The sequence below is a fragment of the Schistocerca gregaria genome, chromosome X (assembly GCF_023897955.1).
Source record: "Schistocerca gregaria isolate iqSchGreg1 chromosome X, iqSchGreg1.2, whole genome shotgun sequence".
Classification (NCBI taxonomy): domain Eukaryota; kingdom Metazoa; phylum Arthropoda; class Insecta; order Orthoptera; family Acrididae; genus Schistocerca; species Schistocerca gregaria.
In genome coordinates, this window is record NC_064931.1 from 269,027,711 (window position 1) to 269,040,642 (window position 12,932).

General features: G+C 43.4%; 1 protein-coding gene and 1 pseudogene across 2 annotated transcripts in view; one reads left to right on the forward strand and one right to left on the reverse strand.

Annotated features, from left to right (window-relative positions):
• Positions 1 to 12,932, forward strand: part of LOC126299315 (uncharacterized) — an 81,281-nt gene that overhangs the window by 30,412 nt on the left and 37,937 nt on the right. The gene's annotated exons all lie outside the window — the stretch shown is intronic.
• On the reverse strand, positions 3,198 to 3,315 carry LOC126299897 (5S ribosomal RNA; annotated as a pseudogene).

Sequence of the window (12,932 nt, forward strand, 5' to 3'; positions counted from 1 at the left end):
TAGTTTGCATATAAACTTGTACTACTGTAGTAGGCATGGGCTTCGTGTCTATCTTGGCCACTATAATATGTTCACTATGCTGTTTGTAGTAGCTTACCTGCACTCCTATTTTTTTTATTCATTATTAAACCGACTCCTGCATTACCCTTATTTGATTTTGTATTTATAACTCCGTAGTCACCTGACCAAAAGTCTTGTTCCTCCTGCCGCCGAACTTGACTATAATTTCCACTATAACTTGAATCTATCCATTTCCCTTTGTAAATTTTCTAACCTACCTGCCCGATTAAGGAATCGGGCATCCCACGCTCCGATCTGTAGAACGCCAGTTTTCATTCTCCTGATAACGACGCCCTCCTGAGTTTTCCCCGCCCGGAGATCCGAATGGGGGACTATTTTAACTCCGGAATATTTTACCCATGAGGACGCCATCATCATTTAGTCATACAGTAAAGCTGTTCATCCAAACTCACAGTGTATGCAAAGGCTGGCCAGGAATTAGTGACCGAAATGGGCTCACCAGGTGGCCAAGCGTTTAGAAAAAATGTGTGCGGGGGCGGGCGATGCATGGCCCACCATGTTAACGTAGTTTCTAAGCAGCTGTTCGCGCAGTGGAGAGAGTACAGAACGGTAATCCACAGGTCGTCAAGTAAAGGCCCAGTGCGGAAAATCGCTTTCAATTTTTACGTCACTTACACTGCAGAAATAAATATTTTCATGAACGACATGAAAGGGAAATAGAAAAGCAAAGGAAAATTTAGTACTGCTTATAATTTACAGGAAGGGATTATAAGCCATATAAGAGAACTTCCCATATAAAATTACTTTTACTATATTACCGTTGATACTTTACTAATTTGAGTGCAGGTGCGATATACATCAAAAAACTGTGGAAGCAGTCGTTTTCTCGGCATCTTGTACACGTTATAACTGCCACATTTCCACAATTACGTGGTTGTTTTTAAATTTTTCATCCGGTCTGCCGAGCGCTGTTGGCAAGTGGGGTGCAATAAGCCCTTTTGAGGCCAACTGAGGAACTACTCCATTGAGAAGTAGCGGCACCTGTCTCGTAAACTGACATGCGGCCGGGAGAGCAGTGTGCTGCCCACATGCTCCACCATATGGGCATGCATTGATGCCCGTTGGTGAGGACGACACGGCAACCGGTCGGTACCGTTCAGACTTCATGTCCTATTCGAAAGGAGTTCAGTTTCTTAAATTCCTATAGGAAAACAAATTTTCCTTAAGTTCATAAAATGTTCTCTCTCATTGCACAGTTTGGTACCAATCCACGCGCAACGCACCACATCGTTAAACATTGGCGAGGATAGCTGGTTGTGATTGGTGGAATGTACCATGTGGTCAACATTAAAGTCCAGCTACTCACAGAGGTCCAGTGTGGGCTTTAATTATTACATGGCATCGAAACTTGGTAGATATGCTAGTGCGTTAATCCGGAACAGATTTATCCTGGTAAAAATTGTAACATTTTCGGCCATGAAGTGCAAATCTCACACCATTAGTGCAAGAAATACGTATAGATATGTCCCCAAACGCTATGGATTTGGAAAGGACGTGGGTAGACAAGGTCAAACATTTGAGGAAGGCGTAATGCTGATTTGATTACTAACCGCCCGCTTACACAATCTGTTCAGTATGAGCATCGGAGGCGCCGATGAGATCGTGCATCCGTAAAACGTGATCAACAGTTTCTCGCAGTAGTTGAAATAGAATACAAGCAACGCTTTCAGATCAGGTAGAGATCGAACATGTCCTGGTAAACACGCTGTTTAAGATATCCCCAGAGCCAAAAGTCACATTCAGGTAAAGTCATATCGCAGGCCATGCATCTGGAAAACCCCTGGAGATAACATGTTCGTGGAAGATTGCATTAATATATCTATCGTTGAGTGGCATGAGGTAGTTAACCACATAGTTGCTCTCTTCCAAAGCAGGAATCACAGGCTGTACAAGAAGGTGTCGATCTAGTGCAGATGTCACGGTATACTTGACAGGCCCTCTGGGTACATTCTCTTCAAAGAAGAACGGATCGAGAATAGAGGTTCCATACGGCGACTGAAAACGCTCTTCGTGTACATTACATGGTTTAACAGTGCCCCTAATTCGGCATCTCTGTGTATTCCCTGTACCTCGTAGTTTAAAATGTGCCTCATCACTATGCAGAATATAAAATGTCAAACTTCGATCCGTGACAGAAACCTAAGAGAAAGTTCAGAACGTTGCTGTGAATCATGAGGTTTCAGTTGCTGCACCGTCTGTAGCTTTAAGTGTACCCGTGTAAACAAACCATACAACTTTCCGTACCGTTGCCCACGGGATTGAAACTTCTCTTGACACTGCAAATGCTTCATGGTCAGTTCAAAAGGCTCTAAGCACTATGGGACTTAACATCTGAGGTCATCAGTCCCCTAGACTTAGAACTACTTAAATCTAACTAACCTAAGGACATCACACACATGACCGAGGCAGGACTCGAACCTGCGACAGTAGCAGCAGCGCGATGCTGGACAGAAGCGCCTAGAGCGGCTCGGCCACAGCGGCCGGCCATGGCCAGTTGACCTACGTTTTCATAGCTGCGGGAGTTCGTCGCAGTGTGCCGCGGAATACGCTTGAGTCTTGCGCTGTGCGATGCGGGTCGCAGGGGGTTGCGTGAAACGTTTTCTTTGGCGCGGCGCGGAGAGCGTCAGAACCTAAGAAATAAAATTTCTTTTTACAATTTGGGAACTGCATGTGATATAGTGATACGAGAACTACCTCCTGATACTTACTTTCACTCTACAAAAATTTTGTGCTATTGAAATAAAAATTAGATTTTAAGAAAAGTTGATTTTTTTTTTTTTTCGCGCTACTCTATCACGCCGTATCTCCTAAACTGTCGTGCAACAATACAACTTCATAGTTATCTTCAGTAGTATATGTCGATAACGTCTGCAAAAGTTCCCGCTAATAGTCGGTAAAAAAAACTAAACTCCTCTAGAACAGGCCATGAAGGCCCAACGGTACTGACCGGCCGCCGTGTCATCCTCAGTTCATAGGCGTCACTGGTCGCGGATATGGAGGGGCATGTGGTCAGCACACCGCTCTCCAGGCCGTATGTCAGTTTCCGAGACCGCAACCGCTACTTCTCCAACAAGTAGCTCCTCAGTTTGCCTCACAAGGGCTGAGTGCACCCCACTTACTAACAGCGCTCGGCAGACCTGGTGGTCACCCATCCAAATGCTAGCCCAGCCCGACAGCGCTTAACTTCGGTGATCTGAGGGGAACCGGTGTTACCAATGCGGCAAGGCCGTTGGCCCAGAGTCGGTAATAGTGAAGTAATAAATTAAAATCTAACATCTGACGCGGAACTTTTACCAAACCAATGTCCAAAATTCTTCCCATTACATTTTGTGTGTGTGTATGTGGGTGGGGTAGGGGGGGGGGGGTGAAAGCAAGAGAAAGTATCGGAAAGGTTTGCATTATTTTTTACCGTTTGTTGGAAGTCAGTGGGTGCTATAGTTTCTGCTATAGGAGAGCAGTTTCGTGCGGTTCGTTGGGCGCGACGCTATTTCCTGCGCACTGCAAGGAGCTTTCTGCTAGGCCCGCGGCAGTGCCACGCGACAGTAGGAACGGAGACAGTGAAGGCCAAAGATGCAGCGCAGTTCTCGAGCTAAAACTTAGTTTTGGCACTCCGAAAGTTCATGGAAGTTACGGAAGAGGACGACTTGTGTTACTGGAAAGAGTACTCAGGAAGCGCAATGGAGTGAGAGGAATATTCTTCCGTTGTGCAGAAGGAGCATACAAAATTTTAGTTAAGCATTTGCTCGACGATGCGGAGAAGTTTATGGCATTGAGATTCACACTCAACCAGTTTCATTATTTTCTTCCGTTAATTTAAGACGAACTGAGAAGTAATTGGTTCAAATGGCTCTGAAAACTCTGGGACTCAACATCTTAGATCATAAGTCCCCTAGAACTTAAAACTACTTAAACCTAACCAACCTAAGGACATCACACACACCCATGCCCGAGGCAGGATTCGAACCTGCGACCGTAGCAGCCCCGCAGTTCCGGACTGCAGCGCCAGAACCGCACGGCCACCGCGGCTGGCTGAGAAGTAATTCCTGTAACCGAGTGGCAAAAGGTATTACACTGGACATAAGACATCTACAAGCCACCTAATGGTGTGTGGCGGAGGGTACTTTCGCTACCATTATCTGATCCCTCCAACCCTGTTCCACTCGCGAATAGTTTTATTCATTTTTCTTCAGATTTCTGGCCAAATTAAGTCATTTTTTCATTCGAGTTTCCCACTCGGAGTCAGCCATATTCCACAAAATTTGCTTTTCGGAAACCAGTTCGGTAAGTTAGTCATCCTCAGACAGAGAAGCGGTCAGCCGACATTTCAGTTGATTGTTTCTATAACAGCTCTGTTAAAAATTCTGTTGCCTGTGCGCGCGAAAAAAAAAAAGTGGAGCTGTCGTTTCGCTGCTACCCAGTTCGATTACCCCCGCCCCTCCGGCCAAGTAAATCGCTGCGACGTGCGAGACAGACTCCTCCCGAAGCACTGAAGCGTTTCTCGCAGGCGGAGCCCGCTGCTGTACTGCGTTGTCCGCACCCTAGGGAAACGGTCTCGTATGCTTGCATTGTGCGAGTGAGCAGCTGGGTCTCGCACGGGTTTTACTCAGTCGGAAATTCCCGCAGCCAGGACAACGCAGCTTTACTGCAGCAGCAACGTCGCCAATAACTTCCACCGGCATAGGACATATTCCTCTCCCATGTGCCACACCAAGCTCATCAGTGTTTTCGAATTCCATCATCTCCTTTAACCCATTTGATGACATCGAATCTCTTCTGAGCAGTCGGTCGGCGATAGCCTCTTAACGCAGCGTTGTGTACTTGCTGCCGTTAACGCCGAACGGCTTAATTACACTACTGACCATTAAAATTACTACACCAAGAAGAAATGCAGATGACAAACGGGTATTCACTGGACAAATATATTATACTAAAACTGATAGGGTGCATAAATTCTGAGAAATCAGTACCCAGAACAACAATAAATTAAAAGCTACATTCAACATAGCGTACTTTCCTGTTGCCTGAGCAGGGGCCTGACCACGTGAATGCGCTTACGACGTGATCATTAACGTTCTAATCATGTAAAGATATTTCCAGGCTGACCTTACCTGCTATCTACAACAAATCCGCCACGGTTCGTTAAGCCCACAAGTAGAAGCGACAGATTGCAGGAAGTTCAATAAAGGAAGACAAAAGGAAAGATCGTCGACTAAAATGGTAAGGCTAACTTCGCGAAAGTAGGTGCTAACAAGAGAAAGAAACAGCATTTCCCTAATTTACACTCTCACAACCATAGTCTCCAGACCTGGGTTCAATCGTAGTGCTAAGTGAAATAATGCTGATAATTATGATTTCATAATTGCATTATACACTGTGAAAATTATGACGTTGTAAGAGTTGGATGCCATTATTCTTAATTTGCAACATTTCCCTGAATGGCAATTACTTAGATGAAATAATAATTGTTCACGTATATTATTGTTACACAAATTATACGCATCTGTCGTGTATTAAAGATGTAGATAGTAATACTGTAAGCCTCACCCTCCCGAGCCGAACCCTGGATCAGCGCCTTGTATGCATTAACAAAATAATTGGAATGATCGTTCGTGGGACAGGGCTTTTGTGCTACAAAATGAACTCTACAAAAAATGACAGCATGCTGATGATAGTGACCCTTTTGAATTTCCAAATGCAACTGCCTCATTGAAGTTAGCCGCTGTTAACTCTGAAACGTCGCCATGTATCGATTTTTTTTTCTGAGTAGTTATTTTTCAGCGCAGTCTGCCCTGCAGCGCCCTTACAAGCTTTCCCGATTGTTCCCAACCACTCTGTATATATAAAGACGCTCGTTTTTATTTTGGCGTGACCAGTGTTGGGCCCCATCATAAGATTAGTCTTTTAATTTCTCTTAAAATTTCTGTAGACGTTAGTGGAGATACTGCTTTAACTTACCACTGTCTCAAATGGGATGCAACGAGGACGTATTAAAGATCAGTTAAAAATTTGGAGTAAAATCTCCAAAAATCTACAGTAATGATTTGAAGGCAGAATAATAAATTACGCCAACAATGAAGATCGGCATGTAGACTGATACCGGTCCGACTGCAATAAAAATGGACGTCACTTATCAATAGCATTCATTTACTTCTATTTGCAGCAATGAATTTTTAAGTCGATATACAAAATTCATTTCCTGGTGTTTACGAATTTTTGATACTTTTCTTGTTACTGAACTGAGATGAACACAAATTTAGTAAGTTAGAAAGAACGACACTCATAAAATATACAAACGATATCTCTAGCCGAGAACGAACTTGCCTACTGGACGAAGCGGGGCCAAGTTGACTGCATGCTGTTGACACGTAGGTGGAATTGTGGCGCTAAGGACTGACGACGCTCTGCGGCAGCTGCTCCGTGCTTGGTACCACAGTGTGTGTGTGGTTGCTGCTGCTGCTGCTGCGGTTTCACAGATATTAGTTGCCAATGCCTGCTGTCACAGAGGCCGACCCTCCTGCCCTCTGTTTTCACACGTTGTCCAACGTTAAGTAAACTCAACTGGAAATGTAAATCTTTTAATATTTACGAACTTAACATTTGATCAGCGGGATGTTACAGAACACGTCATAACATGCACATCAGGTACTGAAATAAAACTAACTGGAACAATAAAACTGGAAACGATATTTCAGAATGGAAGTAACACTTTCATACTTGTTTTCTTTTTTCTTTTCAAGTCTTAATAATTGGCGATGAACGAGGAAGTGTCGATCATGGCCTGTTAGTTGGGATCATAGCGGAATCTGCTGAAGAAAACTGTGGATAACTCAAAACAGGCTGGATGGATCACGTACAGAAGGCGATTGTCACTACATGAACAGCTTCCCTACATCCGTATGCGTTTTAGCGACGAACAGACGTAGGAACACAATCATGCGAAAATATACTGACGTGCAGTATTTTCGCCGGCCGGAGTGGCCGTGCGGTTCTAGGCGCTACAGTCTGGAACCGAGCGACCGCTCCAATCGTAGGTTCGAATCCTGCCTTGGGCATGGATGTGTGTGATGTCCTTAGGTTCGTTAGGTTTAATTAGTTCCAACTTCTAGGCGACTGATGACCTCAGAAGTTAAGTCGCATAGTGCCCAGAGCCATTATTTTTGCAGTATTTTTCCCTATTCCAGAAATTTCAGTGAATTTCAGGCCCGTAGTAGCACAACGTAAAGAGCGTGAAGTGTATCTGCAGGATGTAAGGGGTTGTTAAGACGAATGTCTTCAATGTGGATTTGAATTCCTGTGGTTTGTAACTAACTGGCTTGAATCCTTGAGGAAGGCTGCTAAAATATTGACAAGTATGCACATCTTTCTCAACATTACTTCAGCATTTGCTGTCAACATGAAGATTGTTCTTTTGTCTTTCATTTAGTGCGCGTTTCGTTAGAGGATCATTTAGTAATTGCGAAAGCGTTACAGAGATGATAGATAAACTCCAGTGGAAGACTCTGCAGGAGAGACGCTCAGTAGCTCGGTGCGGGCTTTTGTTGAAGTTTCGAGGAGTCAAGCAGTATATTGCTCCCTCCTACGTATATCTCGCACAGAGACCATGAGGATAAAGTTACAGAGATTAGAGCCCACACAGAGACATACCGACAATCTTTCTTTCCACGAACAGTAAGAGACTGGAATAGACGGGAGAACCGATAGAGGTACTCAAAGTACCCTCCGACACACACAGTCACGTGGCTTGCGGAGCATGGATGTAGATGTAGTGAATGAATGCTGATATTTTTCAAACAAATTAATGATAACAAATGTAACAAATAAGACACACTGCACCGACACAGAAACATAATTTCTCACAAATGTTACTTCTCAAATAGACGACTAATTGTTGTATGACTACACTCTTAACTCTGCAATGTACATGATGGCCCACGGGAAATATATTTTCAACTGGCCAACTTGCTAACATGCAGATGTACTCACGCCATCTAGTGCATCTAATCGGACCCGTATAGTATGCTATTCAGTTCAGTATGGAACTTCCCCAGTGCAGGTGCATTTGAGGCTGTGGACGAGTTCTGTCTTGCGCTGAACGCTGCATCTGTCACACACACAAAGCGCCGTGGAATGAGACGCAATTTCCCTGTATCAGACAGGAGGATAATATACAGGTAGATCAAACAATGTGAGACGGCATCTATAATCAACGTGAAGCATATGGGAGCTGAAATGACAGTTCGAACACCGGAAAACGTTTGAAGACTGCGTGCAGACCTGAATTCATCGTGGATCTTCTGAGATGATTATTGAACAGGATTTAAAATTCCTTCTTTATAAGATGCATGTGGCTCAACAGTTACGGCAGGGGATAAAGTGAGTAGGCGCAATCTCTGCACACCATTAGTGGACACCATTGACCAGGCCGCCGGCACGGTAGTTCAGCGTGTTCGGTCAGAGGGCTGCTCGCCCTCTGAAATAAAAAAAAAAAACTGAGTAAAGGAATCAACGACCAACTTCAACGGATGTCTTGTGACGTCCGTCCAGAGCAAACACAACGAACAATACCGAACAAAATAAAATTTAAAAAAAGTGGTCAGCGCGACAGAATGTCAATCCTAAGGGCCCGGGTTCGATTCCCGGCTGGGTCGGAAATATTATCCGCTCAGAGACTGGGCGTTGTGTTGTCCAACTAATCATTATTTCATCCCCATCGACGAGCAAGTCGTCGAAGTGGCGTCAAATAGAAAGACTACCACCCGGCGAATGGTCTACCCGACAGGAGGCCCTAGTCACACGACATTTACATTTTTACCAGGATGATGCTTTTCAGACAAGTATTGTGATGTCTGAAGAGGCAAGCTTCAGTCTGTATTTGCTTTTCAATAAACAAAACGCCCGATATTTTTCAGAAACGAAGCATGGCCGGCGAGGTCACCTGTCGTTGAAGCCCCTGACTCTTTGTTGTGGGATCATCTCAAAGAACCAGTTTTTTTCCGGCGACTCAGCAATACTAATGAGCCGAAAGCTGCAATACGGGAAGAGAAAGCGGCCATTTCTAATGAAATGGTGGAGAACGTGATGAGGATCTTACACGAATATCACCAGCAATGCATCGCCAATGATAAAAGCCGTGTGTGTGATGAACTTCTTAGGTTTAGCTTTCCAGTAATGGCAATGGGTGTAGAACAGTTATCTATGATGTAATATGTAATTTTGTGCTAATGTAATACCTTAGTAGAACACATTCAATTTACCCTTGGGCCACCCTGTAGCGTAGCGTGACACTCAGATTACTAAAGTTTTTTTGTGTGGTAGTAGGCACCGTAACAATGCTGTATGGCAGTCACCGAAAATTCGCCTTCAAAGTTAGGTACGACGAAGCGTAGCAGTCGCTATTCATCTACCCGATCGTGATAGAAGAGAAGAGAAGCGAAGTGAAGTAATTGAATTGGAACGAATCGATCGAAGGAGATGAAGTCAACGGAGATAAGACGACATGAACCGATAATACTGTAAACCGTTCAGAGATGGTGAACTTAAAATGTAATGAATACGCAGTCACGACTGAACATTTGTGCCTGACCAACCAGTCCAGGGTCATGATAAATTAAGTTCACTTTCTCAAGAAGCTATAAATATTTACTTAACTTTACGAAGACATTCGAAGTGTTTTTACACCTACAACGCCTCAATGACGATCGAAGATAGAAAGATAACACTATAGTTTAGCAGACGAAACTTGAAGGAAAAAATTAATCTTATCTTAAAAGAAGATACTTTTAAAATCTACCAGCCATTGTCACTACGTCTAGACCAATCACAGCTTGGGAAACGGTATCCCATATCTGCAGTGCATGCGCAAGTCATCGTCCCAACTTAATGAACACAATTTCACAATGAAGGAAGTTGCGGTCGGATCACACTTCCTGCTAATCCCTACGGACTGCTTAGACTTTCCACGGAGTAATTGTGTTAAACATTAATAGTGCTTCCTGTCTTCTTCTAAAAAAAATCATAAAATTCCTCTCCTTACTTCAAACAATGTTACTTGAAGCAATACCCGCTTACATAGGATCGAGGATTATACCTGCTTCTACACAGCCGGATGCATAAAAAGCTTTAATTCCAGCTCTCATGGATGCATCTCATTCGTATATTCAGCGAGCCTGCTTTCACATTCAATGATACTTCCGTGAAAGAAAGAAGCCGCACTTACAAAATTTGGAGCGAGACGCAACCGTTTCTTCTGGCTAGTATATTAGTAACTCAGACAGCCTCAGCCATTTCACGTTGCTCATAAATGAGGGGGAATAGTGCATCGTAACTATTATGAATGGTACACAGCTCAGCTCTCCGAAGGAAGCAACGATGTTACACCCACTCGTTATAATCTAGAGGACCCAAAAAATTAATCGACAGGCCTCCACGTAATACTCACTAAGAGAATGAGTGGCAATACCAAGAAACGGCAGTCATTCATGGCCAGTTCTTAATGTAACTAAAATATGGTTTTTCCCCCGATGGTTTCAACCGTAAATGTTACGTATAAAATTTCTTTCATTGTTGCGAGATAAGTCAGTGGTTAGGCAAACAGGTGTTGAAATTAGCACGCGTAATTGCTTCGAAGTAGAAGGGCAGACACATTCCTATTCAGTCGTCCTGATTTAGCGAAATCTAGCCGTTTGAACCTGCGATGACGACCTGTGATCTTCGCATCGGAGTAGATAGTGAAACTCAGTGTCTCGGACGCGTGCTACTTAATTAAAATTGACGATCGATTTCGGCCTCGCAGCTGTCACCAAATTGAATAGCTACAGGACCGACACATAAGCACGTAATAAATACATAATTACACGCCTACGTGTCGCTGATGCTGTATTATCAGATGTGATGATGGCTGCAAAACTAAAACGGATAATTAATTTTAAAAAGGTGGTATATGCCCAAGACATTGATGGTTAGAAACTAATCCAGATGTGAGTTTCCTGTGGATTGTCACTTTGACGTGAGTTGGGAAATTCCTTGTTCCACATACGAACAATCAGCGCTGATTCTCAGTCTTAAATTCGGGACGCCAAAATCCTTCTAACCTCAACACAACCAGATTGGAGTGACAGCTATCTTGTTACGTTAGGACGTCGCCTGAACGATGTAAAAGATCGCGTACTCGGGTCTAATTGGATCCTGGAGTACTTTTCGCAGAAAAATATTCGCTATTTGCTCATTCATCAGTTGGCGGAAGGATGTACACCAATTTTCAAGAAAAGGAAGAGTTACGTCTATCACTTAGAGACGAAATCAGTAGGAAGTGCAGGGAAGCTAAAGCACCTTGGCTGAAAGAAAAATGTGAAGGAATCTGAAAAGCAACAGCCGTAGGCAAGAGAGATTCAGCATATAGGAAAGTCAACATAAATTTGGGTAAAATTAAGAGCAATGATATTTCACTGTTTAACTCCAAGCAATGCGCAGATACGTTTCAACACTACACTGAAGGCCTCTACAAAGTGGAACTGCCTGCTGAAGTGATAGAAGATATGAGCATCGATTTGGAAGACATAATATTCAGCGTTAGTCAGTTTCGAGAGGAGTTCGGATGACATGATATCAAACGAGGCAAAAGGGATTAATAAAATTCCTTCTGCATTTCCAGACTCGTTGGGGAGGGGAATGTGGGTTGACAAACAAATGGTTACACAAGTTAATATGTAGACTGAGACTAGAGTAATACCGTCTGTCTTCAGGTATATCATCCTCCAACCTATCCCAGAAATAGTAAACGCAGATAAATGCGAGAATTGTCGCACAACAGCTGAACAGTTCATGCATCCAAGTTTGACAAGAACTATACGCAGAAAAATGGGAAAGAAAACTGAGCATCTATTTAATAACGATGAATGAGGCTTCACAGAAGGTAAAGGCACGGAACGCGGCGTTCCGAATATGCGCTTGATAAGGAAGCTAAGACTTCAGATAAATAAACACGTTCGTAAGATTTGTCGACTTAGTAAAAGCTTTTTGAAATGTAAAACGGTGCAAGATATTCGAAATTGTCATAAAAATATAGGTATAAGCTACCAGGAAGGACAATTAATATAAAACACATGAAAGAACAGAGAGCAATAAGAATGGAAAATAAAAACAAAAGTGCTCGGATCAATAAGGCGTAAGGCATTGTATGTATTCTCTCCAACTTGTACTCGAAGTAGCAATGGCACAAATAAAAGCCGCGCGGGATTAGCCGAGCGGTCTCAGGGCGCTGCAGTCATGGACTGTGCGGCTGGTCCTGGCGGAGGTTCGAGTCCTCCGTCGACCATAGGTGTGTGTATTTGTCTTTAGGATAATGTAGGTTAAGTAGTGTGTAGGCTTAGGGACTGATGGCCTTAGCAGTTAAGTCCCATAAGATTTCATACTTTTTTAACACATTTGGCAGAGAGAAAAGGTAGTTTAGAGAATGGGATTGAGATTCAGGGTGAAAACATAAGATTTGCTGGTTACTTGGCTATCCTCAGCGAAAGGGAGAGAGAATTGCAAGCCCTATATTCGGGAATGTAGTTTCTAACATGCACATAGTAGGCACTGAGTGTTAATCTAAGAAGACGAAGGTAATGGAGCAGCAGTAATGTCATTAGCGTAAAACTTAGGACCAAAATTTGGGACCATGTACTGCAATAGTTCAGGAATTCTGCTTCTTCTGAAGCAAAACAATGCATGACAGACGAAGCATGGTTATAGAAGCAGACTGTTGCAGATCGAGGGAGCATCGCTGCTAAAATAAGTCTACTACTATCGGAGAAAGGTCTGACTCGAGAAAGAAATTCTGGGCAAGTACGTCTGAAGCAGAGCGCAAATCA